The sequence below is a fragment of the Dipodomys spectabilis genome, unplaced genomic scaffold (assembly GCF_019054845.1).
Source record: "Dipodomys spectabilis isolate Male_0828 unplaced genomic scaffold, ASM1905484v1 ptg000043l, whole genome shotgun sequence".
In the NCBI taxonomy this organism is placed as follows: Eukaryota; Metazoa; Chordata; class Mammalia; order Rodentia; family Heteromyidae; genus Dipodomys; species Dipodomys spectabilis.
In genome coordinates this window covers 12,778,473-12,788,276 of record NW_024870720.1, presented here as the reverse complement: position 1 = coordinate 12,788,276, position 9,804 = coordinate 12,778,473, and positions in this window count along the sequence as shown.

The following is a 9,804-nucleotide window of genomic DNA, read 5'->3' as shown; positions in this document are numbered from 1 at the left end:
GTGCACACAGGAACTTTGGGGGTTTCTCAATGCTACCTGGCCACTGAGAATACCTCCAAACACTAAAACTGAGAACTCTGCACCTCTGCCCCTACACTCTGATCTGCATTGCAGCTGTTTATCTTAGCATGCTGCCTTCCTGACCTAGGCAGAGACTATTTGTGAAGGAACTCCCTCAGGAATCCACACAGAAATCAGAGAGAAAGTCTTCTCTGCCTCTCCTGATTCTCTGCACCCAGCCCTCCTACCTCAGCTCTACCTCCAACCTATTGCACAGCCTTCTCCCTTTTCTGCCTGCAGACCATAGGATACCAGCCTGCATGTGGTTCCTTTATACCAGGATGATCAAGAGCTTTAAAAAATACTATTGCCCATGTTCCTTCTTCTCACCCCTCTCTTCAGTTCTGCTTTAACTATTCTGAGGAAATCCTAGGCATCGGTGTTTTTTTCCCCTCCCTCCCTCCCTCCCTCCCTCCCTCCCTCCATTCCTTCCTTCCTTCCTCCCTCCCTCCCTCCCTCCCTCCCTCCCTCCCTCCCTTCCTTCCTTCCTTCCTTCCTTCCTTCCTTCCTTCCTTCCTTCCTTCCTTCCTTCCTTCCTTCCTTCCTCTTCTCCTCTCCCCTCCTCTCCATCTCCTTTCTTCCCCTTCTCTCCCCTCTTCTCCCTTCCTTTCCCCTCCCCTTTCCCCTCTCCTCTCCTCCCTTCCTCTCCTCTCCCCTTTCCTTCCCTTCTCTCCTCTCCTCTCCTCCCTTTTCTTTTTGGTGCAGGTCCTGTGGCTTGAACTCAGGGCCTGGGTACTGTCCCTGAACCTTTTTTTTTTTTTTTTTCTCAAGGCTAATACTCCACCGCTTGAGCTACAGCTCCACGTCTGGCTTTTTGGTGATTAATTGGAAGTATAAGTCTCATGGACTTTCCTGCCTGGGCTGGCTTTAAACCATGATCTTCAGATCTCAGCCTCCTGAATAGCTAGGATTACAGGCGTGAGCCACCAGTGTCCAGAGGCAATTGGGGGTTTTAAAATCAAACCGCCCTTGGGCTGGGAAGGTGGTTCAGTGGTAGAGCGCTTGAGTTCGATTCCTTAGCACCACATAAGCAAAAAGAAAAAAGCCGGAAGTGGTGCTATGGCTCAAGTGGTAGAGCGCTAGCCTTGCTGAAGAGCTGAGGAACAGTGCCCAGGCCCAGAGTTCAGGCCCCATGACCGGACCCAAAAAAAAAAAAAAATTAAAATCAAACCGCCCATGTGATCCAAAGGGCAGCCAGGGCTGACAGCCACAATTCCAGTCAAGTTGCTTTCAAATTTCACTGCTCATTAGAATCATCTGGAATAACTTCAATAAATCCCAATGTTTAGGCTGTACTACAAGCAGATAAAACAAAAAACCTCTAAGGTAGGTAGTGGTGTTTCAGGTGGCCAAATATAAGAAACATGTTTTCTTGAGGCAATTTTGGAGACTGTCATGTACATATAGACACCTGATAGACACCCAGAGACTTGTAAGACTCAGAAGGTCTGGAGTAGGACTTTAGATCTGCATTTCTAACAAGCCTGCAGGGAGTAACACAGGTGGTGGCTGACGAGGCATATTATTCCCAAGACTGAATTCCTCCCTCTGCCCATTCAACTAATAGGATGCAGAGAGAGGAAATCTGGCTTGCATGAAGTAGATACTTCAAAATTATATATAGGCTATATTTGTCTTCTAGGAATATACATCATGTATTATACAATATGTGATATATAATGTATATATAGCATATACATTATATACGCTACATATTCATATATATATATATATATCCCTAGAAGACACTAGGATTTATCGTTCCAAAGTACACTAGTTCCCTTTATTCTTCCCATATGATAGGCTGAGATTCTCAATTATTGCAGTTTGTCCCATCAAGTACAAGCTCATGAAAAAGTTCCCTATGGTGATATGTAGCCAGAAATGTCTGAGGAAGGCTTCTTTCCCCCAAACAAACAAAAAACCTAAAAGAAAACCCCAAATTTTATTAAAAAGGATGGGGCGACTGCTTTAGGTATGGTTTGAGACCTTGAGTAGCAGCCCCTCCACCCCCTGTGACTCCAAAGAGACAGAAATGAAGATAAAGTCATATAAATACAATTGCAAATAAACCATGAGATGGGCCTGGCACCAGTGGCTCATGCCTGTAACCCTAGCTACTCAGGAGGCTGAGATCTGAGGATCGCCATTCTAAGCTAGCCCAGGCAGGAAAGTCCATGAGATTCTTATCCTCAATTAACCACCAGAAAACTAGAAGCAAAGCTGTGGCTCAAGGTGGTAGAGTGCTAGCCTTGAACAAAAAGGCTCAACGACGGTGCCCAGGCCCTGAGTTCAAGCCCCAAGACGGACCGAAACAACAATAACACACGGCATGCCAACCAAAAACACATGACATGCCTGATAGATCAGATTTCTGACCTATCAGAAACAATCCCCAATGATTTTAGTGTACATGAGTGGTCACTTCCTATATTTTCACTTCTAGAAATGCATAGATCCTTCTATGAATCCTTTCCCTGGCACTATAACAATAAACATGAGGCTGAGTTCTTTACGAAAAAAAAAAAGAGATTTATGTAGCTCATACTCTTGGATGCTGAAAGTCCAAGATCAGGTGCTTTTCCAGGCTCAGCCTCTGGTGATGGCCCCTTTGGCTATGTCTTACCATAGAAGATGGCATCATGGTGCGACAGGAATCCAGACACCAACTAGATCTGTCATGAGAACTTGTTGGGATCCCATGGGAACTATGTTAATTTCTTGTCCCTAAATGATGTTAACACCTTTTATTGGGCTCAGCCTCTATAAGCCTCCACACCATCTCTCAACAGCACCCTAGCACCCTACTAGGAATACGATTTCCCTTTTGCACCCTTGTGGAAGAAACTATACCTACACAAACCAACCCTTGTCCTAAAGTTGGTTCAGGTGTTGAGACTATTGATCCTTTATATGCAGACGAAAAGCTCTGCGGGGAGGGGAGCAAATGAGGAGGCTTTGGGGAAGAGAGCAAAGCAGGTTCTCAAGCATCTGAAAAATAGTCTGAAGGAGCAAGAGCAGAGACTTCCTGGGGGTTGTAAGGCCTTGAAGATTGTGCAATTTGAACTTGCAGCTGGCACCCAAGAAAGCAATGCCTTGGCTTTCTTCACATATTGTCCAGCTACTGGGCAGAAGGGGAAGGTAAAGGCAGGCTTTAAAACTGTCAAGAAATCTAAAATGTAGAGTCAAGATTCTTTTTTTTGCTGGGCTGAGAGTGTGGGTTAGTGGTAGAGTGCTTGCCTAACATGCATGAAGCCCTGGGTTTGATTCCTCAGTACCACATAAACAGCAAAAGCCAGAAAGGGTGCTGTGGCTTGGGTGGTGGAGTGTTAGCCTTGAGCCAAAGAAGCTCAGGGACAGTGCCCAGGCCCTGAGTTCAAGTCCCAGGACTGGCAAAAAAAAAAAGAGATTATTGCCATAAGCATTGCATAGACATACTTAAAAAAAAACATGTATTCACTGTTTATCTGAAATGCAAACTCTATCTAGGAGTCTTGAAGTTTTATTTGCTGTGTCTGACAACCCTATGTGTGAAGATAAGATAGAAAGAGCCTAGGTTCCTTCTAGAATTGCTGAGGATGATCACCCATATCTCACTGAGTTGTTCAGATTGCGTAAGATCCGGGGCTCTGTCTCCTCGCTGAGTGGGTGCGGTGATGGTGATGTGCACCTGTCGTCCTGGATTACTGAGGAAGCACAGTGGTTGGGTGTGGTGGTTTGTGCTTATCTTCCCACTGCGGGAGAGCGAAACAGCTCAGGGTGACCTAGGCATAAATCAAGATTCTATTTAAAAACTAACTACCTTGAAAGGGAGCCTGTGAAGCGGCTCAAGGGGTAGAGCACTTGCTTTGTGTGCAAGGCCCCAAGAACCACCAAAAGAAAATGAAAGAAGAACTGTATTGAAGATGGTAGATGAAATATTTAGCACAATATCTCAAGTACTTAAGGTATATTGAACATTTATTTGTTTACTTATTTGTTTTTCATAGAGCTTGAACTCAGGGCCTGGGTGCTGTCCCTCAGCTCTTCAGCTTAAGGCTAGCACTCTACCACTTGAGCCACAGTGCTATTTCTGGCTTTTCTGTTTATGGGGTGCTGAGGAATTGAACCAGGGACTCATGCACGCAAGGCAAGCACTCTACCACTGAGTTACCTTTCCAGCCCTTGAACATTTATTTTTAATTGTTTACATTTCTGTAACTCCCAAATTTATACTTTGAAGACCTAATTCCTAATGTGATTTAAAAAAAAAATTTTTTTTTTTTTGTGTGAGTACTGGGGTTTAAACTCATGTGCCTGAGTGTTGTCTCTGAGCTTGTTTTTGCTCAAGGCTAGCAGTCTACAGTCTACAGTGAGCCACAGTGCCGCTTCTAGCTTTTTCAGAGTAGTTTCTGAGCAGTTTCCTGTCTGAGCTGGCTTTGAATTGCAGTCCCCAGATCTGTCACCTGAGTAGCTAGGATTCCAGGTGTGTGCCTGGCTTGTGGTGTTTTTTGTTCTGTTTTGTTTGTTTGCAAGGCCTTTGGGAGAAAATGAGGATGAGATGAGATGCTGAGTGAGCAGCCCTCATGGTGGGCTTGGTGCCCTTATTAAAAAGGGACCCAGAAAAGCTGCTTTCTCTCCCTCCACCATGGAGGTCAGGGCAAGAAAGTGGCCATCTAGAAGCTGGAAAAGTGCTCTGCTGGGGCCCTTTGATTCCAGAACACTGATTTTGAATATCCAACCTCTGGAAGTATAAAAAAATACGTTTTTGTTGCTTAAGCTAACCTGTTGGTGATACTGTATCATGACAACTCCTGGCAAACGTATTTTATTTCAATTGTCATATACACATTTCAGATGTATTAACGATAGCATTGCTAAACTGCTTGTGTTTTTCAAGAAAAAAAATGCAAAATGTTAGGACTATTGTTTGGGAGAGAGGAAGCAGATCATACATCTTATTTCAAAGATTGTTAAAAATTGTCTATTTGGGAATAACCACAACCACAGAATAGATACACTGTATTTTAGCACTTAAAACAATAACAACAAACAACTCTGAGATTAGGATGTACTATAAGATAGGTCTTCACAAATGGTACATGGTCTCCCTGATAAGTGAATGTTAAATCCAAAATGTTAGGTGATATGACAAAATTAACAGGACTTAAGAAACAAAGGACTTCCACTCATCTGGTCGAATCACTACTAAATAACCCCATGCTGCTGATCACATGTATGGTGTATATGTGTACACCGGAGGGGAACCAGGAGGACGACACAGAACTAGAGGGAATCAGGGAAAAACATACAACAGTTGTGGGACCCATCAGCTGTACTGGACATTGACCAAAATGAACTAAGCAAGTCAATGGCAGCGATGGGAGGGAGGGAACAAGAGGGAAAGAGGGAACAGCTGATGCTATGCAAAACAAAAGAAATGTACATACCACCCAGTGTGGAAGAAATAACTGTATCGCAAAGCTCATAGAACTCATAAATGTGATAGACCGCGATAGACAATTTGCTCCAGTAAAGTTAGAATGTGTTTGTGACTTTAACTGAGCATCACTATCCCACAATACTGTGAAATTTGGGAAATTATGTAACCACTTAATCACAATAAAAAATTAAAAAAGAAGAAAGGACAACAGGAAGAAAAAAAGATGATCAAGATCAAATAGATCTAGGCCTTTGAATAGAAAATTGGGTTTTTAACTTTTATTGTATATTACAATTATCTGGGGACAATTGAACAAATATTGTTGCTTCTGCACTATCCTTAAATGTTCTATTTAATTGGCCTGGGCGGGACCCAGACTTGGTAATTAAACAATGCAAAGCAAAACCTCCTCCAGTGATGGCTACGTGCAACTAGGACCAAAATCAAAGCGCTAAACAAAATACGTGTGTACCTATTACACATGCTTAGTCTGTCTTGAGGCTTCTTGTGGAGTATATTAAAAAGGAGAAGAAAGGGAAAGAGAGCTATTGCAGCAGTGTTTGATTTTTAACAACTTTTTAATAAGCTGTCTTGGCTAAGTCATTGTGTGCTTCAGTTTTAGCCTGTACGCTGTTTCACTGTTAGACAAGGGTTAAAAGCAGGATGTCGGAGCTAAGAACAGAAGGAACACAGCACTGGATAACCAAGCTCCAGAACCAAGTAAGGAACTTGTACCTCTCCTCATTTGACTTCTGGCACAATTCTACACTGTCTATCTCACCAGGAGGCCATAGTATATTTAGGATTCCATAAAACTTAGGAAGGCCAGAAGGTTGCCTGAAGTCAAGCCTTGTTTTGTTTTCTGTTTGGTAACAAATTCTACTCCTATCTGCTTGACTATCTCTTTAGCATCTCAGGCTGTCTATGTCTCAATGGCGATGATGAAACTGTCCCCTTTCACAAACACTAGCCACACAAATGTGTCAGATGGACACAGTTAATCTTGATGCTGTCGAATCAGACATGAGGAAAGCAAGTCAGGTATCCATATTGTGGGTCCCCACATACTCTGGTCCCAGCCATTCCCCACTAAACCACAAAATGAATAAATAGTGTAGACTTGGTCTTGTTGTGCCAGTTTCTCCATACTTTTTTGTTTTCCTTTTGTTGAAGCTAATCCCCCCTCAGCACATGCCTCCCAGGAGTGGGACTTGCGTGGGTAATATGAATTGCACTCAGTTGCTTAAGTCGGTCTGATGATAAACCAGTTTGGTGCTCACATGAGACATCATCTGATACTTGTCTTCTCTTTGACTCTGGTCAACTTAATCTAGTCAGCTCTCTTTGCTGAGTGTCTCTTTGTCTTAGCGCTGGCTGAAAAACAGAATCACTGCATGCCTTAAGGTTATTCTTTGTGATTCTGAAAACAGATTTTTAAAACTAGTAGAAAGTTTTGCCCCTTTTTTCTTTCTGTACGTGCAAAATTACTCCAAAGGAATTAAGTCCAAGGGAGATAATCACAGTTGCCTTCAGCCCCTAGTAATTTATTTTGCTGGCTCCTACCAAGTCTCAGTAGACCCTATCATTATAATTGCACGGTTAAGGAACAGCCATCTCTTTTACTGAAATACCATTTAATTTCAAATTCTTTTGGTAATACCATGAAATTTTAGTAGTGAAAACAAAGGCAAAAGGGAATTGAAAGACAGCCCTTCTGAGCAGGCGGGGTAACCTGCCCATTCCTGGTGTAGGGAAACAATGTTTTATTGGACTTAAGTGGAGTGTTGCCCTTGAGTTACTTCCTCTGTGTTGGATGGGCACAATTGGCACAGGGAGGAGCCATATATCGTGACCCAAAGCCTTTGTAGGACTTCCTTCATGATTAGTCAGGTGCCTGTAGAAGGCATAATAAAGGCAGTTCACAGCTTTTGGGTCACGTTGAGCTGCCTACGGCTTCCTGGCTGGACCTGGAAGTTATTGGCTGGATTACGGCAGACCCTGGCAGGAAATCCTCACCTCCACCACCCATCTTGCCTAGTCAAGCGGTGTTGAGGCCTACACCTGGCTGGATATGAGGCCGACCTTACTGTGGCCGGGTGAATGTGGAGAAAGTTAGTGTGAGAGTTGTTACCTGAGAGCTAGAAAAACACCTTAGACCAGTGGACACACTCTCAAGGTCTTGGGCTGGAGGTGGGGTGATGGCTTCTGGGAAGAGCTTGGTCTGTTGATCTGGGGGTCCCCTTGACCTCTCTACTGCTATGGCAGTTTATACAGAATCTAAAATGCCACAAGGCCAAAGCTTTCTCTTATATTGCTAGCATGTATGGAGAGATTTGTTTTTTTCTCTCAAGGAAAAAGGGTTTTCATGAACTAGAATTGAAGGGGAAAAAATATTTCAGACAGTCAATGCTTGCAAAAAATGTTGGGCTGGGCTGGAAGGTGGCTCAGTGGTAGAGTGCTTAACTTGCATGCATGAGGCCCTGGGGTCCATTCCTCTGCACCACATAAGCAGAAAAAGCTGGAAGTGGTGCTATGGCTCAAGTGGTAAAGTGCTAGCCTTAAGCTGAAGAGCTGAGGGACAGTGCCCAAGCCCAGAGTTCAGGCCCTGCGACCAAAAAGGAAAGAAAGAAAGAAGAGAGAGAGAGAGAGAGAGAGAGAGAGAGAGAGAGAGAGAGAGAGAGAGAGAGAGAGAGAGAAAGAAAGAAAGAAAGAAAGAAAGAAAGAGCTGGGTTGTTTTTAACCAAAAATATTTTCATAACCAGGCGCTGGTGGCACACGCCTGTAATCCTTGGCAGCCAGGAGGCTGAAATCTGAGGATCATGGTTCAAAGCCAGCCTGGGCAGGAAAGTCCATGAGACTCTTTTCTCCAATGAACCACCAGAAAACCGGAAGTGGCACTGTGGCTCAAGTGGTAGAGTGCTCGCCTTGAGCTGATAGAGCTCAGGGATAGTGCCCAGGCCCAGAGTTCAAGCCTCATGACCAACAAAAAAAGTTTTCATTTGTTAAAGCAAAATTTCAGATTCATCATACCCTAAACATACCCCTTAATGGCTTCCTTTAAGCCATCTCCAAGGAGTTGGCTTGCCTGTTCTACACAGCCACGGACGGCTGCAGATGACTGTAGTTGGCTGTGACTGTGCTGTGGAGGTACTGTTCAGTGTGTAGCAGGCCTCACCAGGCCTCCTCACATGTGTCTCCATTCTGTGGACAGAGACGTTGAGGTGTTCAGAAGCTTAAATATTGAACCTTATTCGGGTGCTAAGTCTGTGAATTACAAACATATTTGCTTCCTTTCATAAAATGGGGGACATAAAGGGTATGGGATAGTGGTAAGAAAGTTGTCTTTTGCACGCCCAACAATTCATTTCCACAAAGTAGAAACAACTGAAGGAGTAAGCTGTTCAGAGTTCCATCCAGAAAAGGGAAAACAACATGTACACTGTAGTTGGTATTACAGATCATCTAGAGATGCTTTGAAATACATAGTTTACAGAAGTGCATTGGAGGACATATACAGGTTCTATGCAAATTCTATGTCATTTTGTATAAATGATTTGGCCACTTATAAGAGTCCTAGAACCAGCTCCCTCAACCATCCTGATGACTTGCAGAATGAACCTCCTTGTAATAACTTCTTTTGATTTCCTGGTTAGTTCCCTTATGTATATGATTTGGATAAGAAATATAAGAAGGAAAGTAGGCTGTGCACTTGAAGCTAAAGCTTGTAATCCTAGCTTCTCAGAAGGCTGAGATCTAAGGATTGCAGTTCCAAGCCAGCCAGGGCAGGGAAGTTTGTGAGGCTCTTATCTCCTATTAACTACTGACAGGACAGAAGGAGAGCTGTGGCTCAATTGGTAGAGCACTAGTTTTTAGCAAAAACCTTCAGGGACAATGCCCAGGTCCTGAGTTCAAGCCCCAGGACTAACACAAAATGACAACAAAAATCCACAAAAGTATAAACTTTTTAGTCCTGCTTTATGTAGAAAGATATGGCTACTTTTTAGCTAATCCAATGTTACTATAAGCAGGGAGCATCTAATTGTGAATTTTTAAAAAGAGTTATTAAATGAAGATTTCATTATATAAACAAGCCTCTGTCTTGTTCAGTAAAATTACTGGAGACAATTTCTTTTGTTCAGGTGTCAAATCTGTTGTTCTATTGAAGATGGGGGAGAGGCTTCTAGGAACAAAACTCAGTTTGAAGTAAAAAATTAACCAGTGAGGATTTATTTTAAAAAAAAACAAACAACTCAGAACTTTTTTAAAATCTCAAAACAGAAAGATAATTTTTGCCACTATATTTACCAGCTATAAACTAAACT